Here is a 10,338-nt window from a genome sequence, read left to right on the forward strand (position 1 = left end):
TAAACCACCTCGGGATCTTTAACGTACGCCAAAATCTCGAAAACACGTGCGTTTTCGCTTTTCTCCTCCATCACAAACGCGGCCGCCACGGCCGGGAATCGATCCACGCCTCCTGTTTAGGGTTTGCTTTCCTGGCAATATTTTTAAGTGTACATCGCTTCTGCTAATTCCAGCTTCTGAAAGGAGGCCGGCCATTGGCCGCTTTAGTATTCTAAAAGCTCATTCGAGGGCTCGGAGAACGTGAGCACTTGGAGACAGAAAAAACTCCTGAGCCAGTTTCTAAGCTCTTACATGGACATAGTGAAAACATTTTGGTCTGAGGTATTTCGCGAAAACCTATTCTGTATACTAGATGCGCTTCTTGACTACTTCCTCAAACTATTGACGATCTAGAGAGACGCTGAAAAAAAATTAACAGTAGCTTATCTCGGCTGTTCCAGGATATAAGTAGCGTGAGCTAAGGTTCAGCTGGTTATTCTTAGGTTTCCTGGTTGTCTAGGATTAGCTGTTTATTATGCTTACTGCTGCACAAATGATTTCCAATCAAATCCAATCCAGTCCAGAGCCGTCCAGTCACTACTCCTCGCGCATGCGCAGCACGGATCCCCGGGAGCCACGCAAACGGCTGTCAAGCGATTTCGACGCTGCGTCAGACTTGGCTACTGCGCAACGGAGGCACACAGCTGGGCACGCGCCGGCGTTACTGCGTCGGCTGCGGTTACGACGTCACTCCTCTGGAATGCGCAGACCGGCGAATGTGCAGACCCAATTCCCACTCGTACTCCAATTTGATTGGATTTCCAATCCAATTCAATACAATCCAATTTAATCCAATCCGACCCAAATCCAATCCAATCCAATCCAATCCAATGCTCGTCGCGCTTGCGCAGCACGGCCCTTCAAGGTCCACGCGAAATTGCTCAACCTCGGCTAATGTAGCTTACGCTACAAAGATGTTCCCGGTCCCTTAAAATTTAGTAGAAACATTGCCGCTCGGCCGCCTGCCGAGTGCTCCTATCCGCCAGGGGCGGCGTTAGCTTCCTCCTCTGCCAAAGCGTCGGGTCTGGCGCTGATCATCGCTGAAAGAACCCCTGCGGTTGCCGCCGGAACAAGTTGTTACGATTGGCTTTGAAATACGCGGTAGACGAACGTCTATAGTTGATAACATCTGTGGTACCGGGGTTCTTGCACCCGGCCGCGGTTCCACAGAAAGACACTGAGCCCCCTCGATCACACCTTTACTTGGAGTCCCGCTCTGCCAAGGTCCACTGCTCAGCCGATCCGGGTGCACACACGTAGCCCAGCCGAGTCCGCCATGTTCCATCCTCTCTCATCTCGCGCCACATCTTCATACTCGCCGGAACATGTCCATCGCGCGGGATTGTCCACCGCCGCTATTGCCGGATTACCACACTCTCCCCCCCTCCGAAGAAAAGGCCGACGCACAGTCCTCGAGCCAACCGACAGTTAAAGAGTAACTCGAAGCATCCGCATCGGAGCCCCAAGATGACGTCACAGTCCACGAAAGAGATGTCTACAGCAATCTTGGAACCCGGGACATCCTCCGGGACGGCAGCCACAGGATCAAATCAGCCCAGGAACAGCCATGGAGGCCGCTGGATCGCTGGCGCCACTGGAGGAATCCCATGAACCGATGACGGTCTGTTCAACAGTACCAGAGGTAGCAGATAGGGCCTCCCGGCGAGAGGTACGCAGCGCCGGAGTGGAACCGAGAGCACCACCCAAACGTCCGGTTCAAGACCCACAGCACACACGCCAAGGTAGCACAGTGGAGAGTAGAGAGCAGGCACGGAGAAGGAGGCGCCCCTGGAGGCCAGCGGCAACGGCGCGGGCGGCGGGGCCATGTGCCAGTGGAACCACAGGATGCACGTCAAGTCTTCCGTCATCACCCAGATCTTCCACGTGCCGAGCGAGGAGCGCCGTTTCCGGGAGACGAGCTCGCAGCGCTTCGGGGAGCTGGGGGAGCAGGCCAAGATCTGTGCGGATATCATGCGGGACACCCAGACCACCATCGAAGTGAGCTCGTCGCGCGACCACTCGCTCACCGTGCTGGTGACGGGGCGCGAGCGCAACGTGGCCCTCACACGCGCCCAGGTGCTGCGCGCCCTGCAGACACAGGCTCAGGGAACGATCCGAATTCCCAAGGAACATCACCGCTTCATCCTTGGCAAAAATGGCAAGAAACTCAACGAACTGGAACAAGCCACGGCCACCAAGATCTCAGTCCCACGGACGGACGACACCTCGGATGTGATCACGATCAGCGGCACCAATGAGGCCATCGACAAGGCGCGCAACGAAATACAGAAGATCTCCGAGAAAACGTCCAAGCACGGGGTGGAGAAGCTGCGCATCCCGCGCATGTACCACCCGTTCGTGGCGGGCCCCAACGGGAACACGGTCAAGTCCCTGGAGCGGGACACGAGCACGCGCATCCGCATTGACCGGGAGGACGATGAGGTGACCATCACGGGCGACAAGGAGAATGTGGCCAAGGCCCGGGACGCCATCATGGCCATCTACGAGAACCGCAAGCAGCACTGCCAGAGCGTCGGCGTCGAGGTGAAAAAGTCGCAGCACAAGTACGTGCACGGCTACCGGGGCCACACGCTGCAGGAGCTGTTTGAGGCGACGGGCGTGTGAGTGGAGGTGCCGCCCATGGAGAGCGAGGTGGAGACGATCGTGCTGCGGGGCAACCCCCAGGACCTGGGCCACGCCCTGTCGCTGGTCTACGAGAAGGCCAACAGCGTGCGCCCGGCCGAGCTGCCGGCCAAGAGCTGGACCCACAAGTATCTCATCGGCAAGAAGGGCGAGAGCATGAGACTCTTAATCTCAGGGTCGTGGGTTCGGGCCCCACGTTGGGCGCCAAATGTGGTACCGGGGTTCTTGCACCCGGCCGCGGTTCCCCAGAAAGAGACTGAGCCCCCTCGATCACACCTTTACTTGGAGTCCCGCTCCGCCAAGGTCCACTGCTCAGCCGATCCGGCTGCACACACGTAGCCCAGCCGAGTCCGCCATGTTCCATCCTCTCTCATCTCGCGCCACATCTTCATACTCCGCCGGAACATGTCCATCGCGCGGGATTGTCCACCGCCGCTATTGCCGGATTACCACACATCGTAAGTTTAATGCGTAGCATTCTTTGCCGAGTACCTTCACAACCAGAACCGCGTAACGCCCTGCATTTCTACAAAAACGTAGATATCGCGGAACTTCCACCTGTAAACGCTGTAATAGCGTAAATTGTGGTAACTGGTAGCACGAAATATTGAAAAACTGAAAAACAAAAAAGTACAACAACATTAGCGATAATGGCCAAACGTTCAAAACCCTGCACTTCCACAATAATGGAGATTTCTCGAAAGTTCCAACTGAAATCGTTACAATAGCTTTAGTGGAAATAATTGGTGGAACGAAATGTTGCGAAACTAACAAAATTAAAAATATAAGATAATTACGGAAACTGGCGAACTGCGTAACGCCCTGCATTTGCACAATAATGCAGGTTTCGACAAAGTTCCAAATGCAACCGTTAAAATAACGTAAGTGGAGATAATTTACGACTAAATTTTGCAAAACTAAATAGTAAGATAAGATGGAGAAAAAGGCAAGTTTTTGTCTGAAAAGACTAGCTATGACTTCGTGCTTATATTAAAAATTATGGAAAATAGCAAAACGTATAACCCATGGCTTTTCCACAATAATGCAGATCTCGCGAAAGTTCTGCCGGTAATTGTTATAATAGCGCAAATAAAGATAATTTGTCGAACGAAGTATTGAAACACTAAAAAATAAGAAATATATTAAGCAATAACTGAAAGGGCAAACCGTATAACGCCCAGCATTTGTACAATAATGCAGATTTCGCGAATATTCCTCTTCTAGTCGTTGTAAGAGCCTAAATGGGGATAACTGGTCGGACAGTATTTCGAAAAAACCGAAACATTGGCTGTCAAAAAGTCACACTGAAAACAGGTAAATTTGTGCAGAATTTTTAAATTTTGCGGGGATTTGTGACCATTGCAGGATAATCGGCCTTTCCAAAGTTGACAGCGCTGTGCATTTCTTTCCCTCTTGGTGGACTTCGTAGCCTTCGGCGTATTGAAAACGCCCAGCACTTGGCGGTTCATTTGTTCAACACTTTTTTTCAGGAATCGCGCATTTGATGAGTGGTGCGTCATAGTTCTACGTTTTAAAGACTCTGACCAACACTTCTTTTCTTGTTTCACACACACCGTGGCAATGAAAAAACAAAAAGGCAGTACCACAGTTCCTTTGTTATTTGCGGGATGCAAAAATCACTAAAATATTACATGCTGTGACGTATCGCCCAACTGTTACTGCGCGTTTTACAACTGTCCATGGAGTTTCCCTTCTTTATTCATTCGCCTTGTTTTAACATTCCGCTAGCGGCCACTAGAATTCTCCACATATATATTTCTGTGAAAACTCAAAAGTAGTACGCAAGAAGTTTGAAAAAAATTAAATTGCTGCAAAGTATTACGGGGTAGAAATTACACAACATTAAGAAGGATCCCTGGTTGCTTAAAACTTTAAATAAAGTAATTCTTCAAAGGCCTTCCAGGGGCTTTCGAACGGATTGGTAATCGTGCGGCGCATTGTCTTTTTACCGGGCACGTTTGTGAGTAAGAAGTCAAACGTTAAATAAAATTTTCGGGGTAGCACATTTACACATTTCTTTCCAACATGGTTCACCAGTTCTGTCTTGAAAGCAGAAAATTTTGTGAGAAGCACGAAGAGGAGGGGAGACGGAGGAGTAGGAGGAGGATAAAAACCTTATTAAACAAATATTGGTGTGTGGACGCGGTAGGACGGAGGATTTTTTGACATCTCAAATATGTTCACCAGAGAGCTGTTGATATAACCGGTTCAGTTTGCAAGAGTGACAGGAGTAACTTCCTTAGAGATGCCTGAATTCATGGCTGGGGTGTGCGACACAGCACATCAGCTGGCAATCTGCGAGACGTCAAAACATGGTGGCACACAAAAGTCTACAAATTTTCTCTCAGTACTGGATATACGATGATTATGGAGATTGCTCCGTAAACGGGCGTATTAGTTTGCACATCTGGGCAGCTAGAGCACGCGGCTAGCTAATCCTGCCCACGTTAAGGGCCCAAAAACTATCGTCGCCACCCCCCCCCCCACCCAGTAGATATTACTTTCACCCGCTCCTTTCATTTAGTGGAAGTCACCAACAATCTTGACGTAAAAGTATGTTTCTCAATCTAATATTTTTGCTCCTACTCAGCATCACCGGTCCCACTAAGTTGCTCAAATAGAAAATGTCGGATTGCACGCATAAATGGCAGCCGACGAAATATAAAGTTCAACGACGGCTCAGGTCCTCTCGCGACTGCGTGGTCAATCATACCACCAGGTTTGCCGAAGGCACTGCGCCTTTAGGTTCCATGGTAGCAACTTCGCCCCTTTGAACACTCCTGCACACCCCAGTTTCTAGTGAACAGAATCTGGTGAACACCCCAGTTTGCGCCACTAAATTGAGGAAGCAGCTGAAAGCCAACTCCGCCGGATCGCGGTTGAAACGTCCGGTTAACATGCAACTCAAACAAAAATTTGTGAATTCATTTTTATACAACACGGAGACCCCTATATCTTCTTGGGTGCACGTAACGAGGTGCTATATGAGCAAATAAATTATGTGATATTTTAATAATTGCCCGACCTTACTGAGAAACTATTTATCCGGCGGGTATCGTCAATTTAATTATGACAATTGCTTCGTTAGTATCTTCGTTGGGGGACTCCGTCCGAGCCATTATTTTCGTGTTTTATGTCTTCAGTTTCTTTTAGAGAGAGAGAGAGAGAGAAAAAAGCTTTATTGGCTGAGGAAATGGCCAAGGAGAACTGAAGTCCTCATGTCGGCGGTGGCAAGGGCAGAACGTCCACCCCACCAGGACGTTTTCTTCTTGAGTTCGGTGGACCAGCTCGTGGTGCCCGTAGGCTGGTCCCTGTCGGCGACCTCTTCCGCCTTCTTGAGCAGGTGTAGCTGTAGGTCCAGGTCGGGGCTGCGAAGCGAGGCCTCCCACCTCTCCTCAGAAGGGATTCCGGGGAAAGGGACGTTGGGGCATGCCCAGATGATGGGGGCCAGGTTGGCATGGGCGCGACATAAAGGGCACGACGAGGCTGAGTAAAGGATGGGGTGGGTATGCGTCATAATTGCCGAAATGTGGAAGACTCTCGTCTGGAGTTGGTGCCAGGCGTGACTTTGCTCTAATGTGAGGGAATTAGCTGCCTGGGTGTAGATCCGGTGCAAAAGAAGGTAATAGGTAGTAATGTCGTTTTTACCGATCAGACGGTCCCGCACGGACCGGGCCCCATGGTAGGAATACAGGCTCGACTCAGCCCGGGTAGTACGTCCTCGGGCAAGGTCATGGGCCGCCTCATTTCTCTCGATGCCGGAATGCGCAGGGATCCGGGTCAGTTGTACAGGAGCTTGCGGGGGGTTCCTGAGTTAAATTTTGAGCGCCGTTGGGGCATGCGTCCAGCGGCAAGATTTTGAAGGGCGCAGTCGCACTCAAAATCCCGCAAGCCTCAAGTGGTCACTTCAAACAAAACACAGTTCCTGGTTTTTCCGCCCAGCTTTCAGTCGTGAAGGGCGTACTATATGAAAAATAATTTTTTAAATGCAAATGTTTACCCCTAATATCCGAATTTCTCGGCCATATTAGCCTGCACAGCAAGAGAGCTTGATCCGCTAGGAAGCTGAACCGGCATTGGTCAAGTTGAAATTGTGCCTGTATTTGAATTGCGATTGACGGTAGCTTCGATTAATCTATAGTAAAACACGCCACCAGCCATAAAGTTGGATTTTAGGGCATAAACGTAAAGAAATTTTTAACAACATTTACATTGAAACATGCTGCACAGCGTTAGAACGGTGGTTTGGGCTAGTTGGTGCATACTGATATTCGAAACAGCGCAAAAAGACGGGACAAGGAAACGACGACACAAGGCGCTGCCTAACAACTGGTTGGTTTATTGCGCGGCTTGCAAAATATACCCAGAAAAGAAGGCGAGAAGGAACACGATAAAAAAGAAGGAAGCACAAAAAAGAACACGAGAAAAACAAGTGCATCGAACATTGCACACAAATACAAGATTGATACACGTGCATTGATTAAATAGTGGCAACGCTGATGCGCATTGCAGGGGCGCGAGGCGAGGAAGACATCCTGAACAGTCAAGCTTTTTATGAATCCAGATAGCGGATTTTCTTATTTAGTAATTCAATGGACGGCTTACTCACACAATCGCCGCCTGCCTTGTGAATGAGGTAGGCTGCATAGATCTCACGCTCACGCTGACCCTTATACGTTCTTGCAACACGGGTATCGTGGAATCTGGGCGAGCAGCCGTGGTCGTGACAATGTGTGGCAAGATTGCTGCCAGTACCCGTTTTTAGTGTGTTTGCATGCTCGCGGAGACGATCGTTGAGACAGCGCCCGGTCTGACCGATATAGGTCTTCCCGCAAGACAAGGGAGCTTCATACACAACGGAGCACCTACATTCTACATACGGTTTTGTGTGGCCTATTTCGCAAAAGGTGCCCCTTGGCTCATTTATGTTTACTCGCCTACAAAGGCCACGCAGTTTGTGTGGTGCGGAAAACACCACTCCTACACCAGCGCGACCCGCTACCTTTTTCAAGCCCTTTCAAGCCCATTCCTGTGTGGCCGCTAAATTCCTGGTGAAGCGGAGGCGCCATCGCACCCGTCTTAGGCATAATTCACACAGCCGTTTTTAACCCGTCACGTCACCGTCTTCCGTCACGGGCGGCGGTTTCTTCTGCGATTTCTCGCCGAAAACGGTGCGATGGTGACGGGAAGCCAAGCTCTACTTTTTCGGGAGCTCTACGGGAAGCCGAGCACTACTGGTTTACCATCCCTGCAGTAAACAAGCCAATCAGAAAACAAATTTGTACAGCTAAATTTAGCGAAAAGTAAGCACACGTAAAAATCTAAGCCATTTTTGTTACTTTTCAGATTAAGCACGCCAATTCGAGGCTAAACTAATCACAAGGCAGACGACCCTGTGCTCTGACGAAGGGCTCCAGCACGAAGGCTACACTATTACGTCTTCGTCGCACGTCGCAGATTTTTGACGTGACGGTGCCGTGACAGAGATGGTGACAGCTGTGTGAATGAGGGCTTACATTTTTTATCACTAATGGCTCACTGCATTGTATCAGTTCAAAAGTTTAGATACTGCAGAATCAGTTTTTCTGTCCCTTGTGGTAGCATTGGTTTTCATATACGTGATATAAGACGCTAGTTAAAGCCTCGTTCACAGAGGATAAGCGTTGCTACTCCAATTGGGCTCCTAGGAGGGAACCGCGGAAGCCGTGACCGGATGGCGCTTGTCACAGCTCCGCTGTCTCGGCACCACGCGCCCGCCCATTGCCGGCGAGTGACTCGGCCGGCCGGACCTCTCAGTCATCGAGACGTTGTTGCAGAAAAATCAATTCAACCATGCTGTCCTCCCCTCCGCATCCTGCTTTCCGATTTCATATGACGTTTTATGGGCCGCCAACTCTAGCAGGCTTGGCTTCCCTGCGCGGCTGGCCGACCCTGCGACAGAGTAAGTAGGCCGGCCGCCGGCGGGATGCCGCCATTCGTTGGTTCAGATAAAATTAAGCCACGCCAAGGTTTGTGCGCCGAAGAATGTAGCTCTAGTTAGCACGTCTGTATCTTTGCAGGATATATCGAGCTTTGTCAAACCTATGAATTTCAAGTAGCTGCACGCAACTGCGAATGCGAGGCTTCCCTGACTTCGCTTCAGCCGCATATGCCTGTGCGAATGGCGCACTAGAAAAAAATCAAGGTTCTCAGTAAAGGCGGCATAAGAGTCAGAGAAGTTAATATAACTAATAAGAAATAAAATCAACTCAATCGTTTATTGCAAACTGCCCAACCAATTGTTACGGTAACCACTTTTTTCCTAGTGTGAACTAGCACAGCAGTCAGGAGCACGGCCACATTTTTGCGGCCACTTTTTCTGCCTAAGTGATTCAGTCGCCAGTCAAAAGACATTTCTGGTAATTCTGGAGACACTTAATACACAACCATCATTCAGAAACTACTCATATACGCAGCTGAGAATGCTTAAATAAAATAAACCTCCTGGAGTATAAATACTTCATATTTCTTCTTCCGACACCCTTGGGGTTCGGCCGAGTGTTCTGTACCAATCGATCTATTGCATTGCAATGAGCAGGTGTAAATCTACGATTGCGGGTGTTGTTTTTTAGTTGATTATTTTTAGTTAGGAATGTTTTCTGTATTTAATGAACCATTTCGCGACGCAACAATCATTGCTCTATGTGTGAGGTCGCCGACTGCATGGAGACCAACTCGGACACCCTGGCGAGTTACCGTTGGCATTGTGTTGACTGATCCCCGACAGCTTGCTGGCACCCTGCCGAATCAGCCGACTGTCTGTCGGTCTGGTGCAAACCATCATACCAACACGCTTGTAAAGACAAAGGGACGAGCCAGGCAGGTTCTAATGGTTGGGGTGAAGCGCCTCGCAGCTTAACAGTATTCGATGACGCTGAAGGCGATCAGCCGCTGCGTACGCCACGGCTAGTGAACGTTACGATTCTAAGCCTTCCTGATATGCCTATACGACCGATTCTAAAGCCAACAGCATGGGAGAAGCGCGGTATGCAAATGTTTCGGCAGCCAAGCACCTGAACTGCTGAAACTGAAACTGGTTTCAACGGCACCAATTTGGGACACTATGAAATCATATCGCAAGATAAAAATCCGCGTCATGGCTGTAGTTATTGCTGCCACCGCAAATGTCGCGTAGCATTTTAGGGCGAAGCGTCGTAGCAGCTCGGGCTGTCGGCGTCGTCGCCGTCGTTTCAAGCAGTAACGGTACTAAAACACCGGGATTAAAACACCAGGCGTTTTCCGACGCCACGCACTAGAACGTAAACCGTACTTAAAGAACACACCAGGACACTCGTTTTCAAACGCATCACGCTAGAACGCTTTGTGCTTCCAAGCCAGGAGACTTTTACAGCGACGCTTTATAACTCTATCCCTCCCCCCTTTAAACGGTTTTTCTCTGTGGGCAAAAACGCCAAAGCGCCAAAATCACACTTTTACCCTGCATGGTTCACCCCTGTCCAGGTTTCACGTTTGTAGCTATGGCCCGGTTTTTATTTTCTTCCATGCTTTATAAATAAACGCTGGTTTATCTGCCGGCTAAACAACTACAAGTGTGTTTATTTGACTCATTCTGTGCTATGGAAACAAACACAAAAG

At 49.6% G+C, this 10,338-nt stretch overlaps 1 pseudogene; it reads left to right on the top strand.

Annotated features, from left to right (window-relative positions):
- The first annotated feature begins 1,802 nt into the window (after window positions 1-1,802).
- Window positions 1,803-2,834, top strand: LOC144173675 (vigilin pseudogene; annotated as a pseudogene).
- Window positions 2,835-10,338: the final 7,504 nt, after the last annotated feature.

Source organism: Haemaphysalis longicornis, unplaced genomic scaffold (assembly GCF_048455015.1).
Source record: "Haemaphysalis longicornis isolate Haplotype H1 unplaced genomic scaffold, Haemaphysalis longicornis Haplotype H1 scaffold_3, whole genome shotgun sequence".
Taxonomy (NCBI): domain Eukaryota; kingdom Metazoa; phylum Arthropoda; class Arachnida; order Ixodida; family Ixodidae; genus Haemaphysalis; species Haemaphysalis longicornis.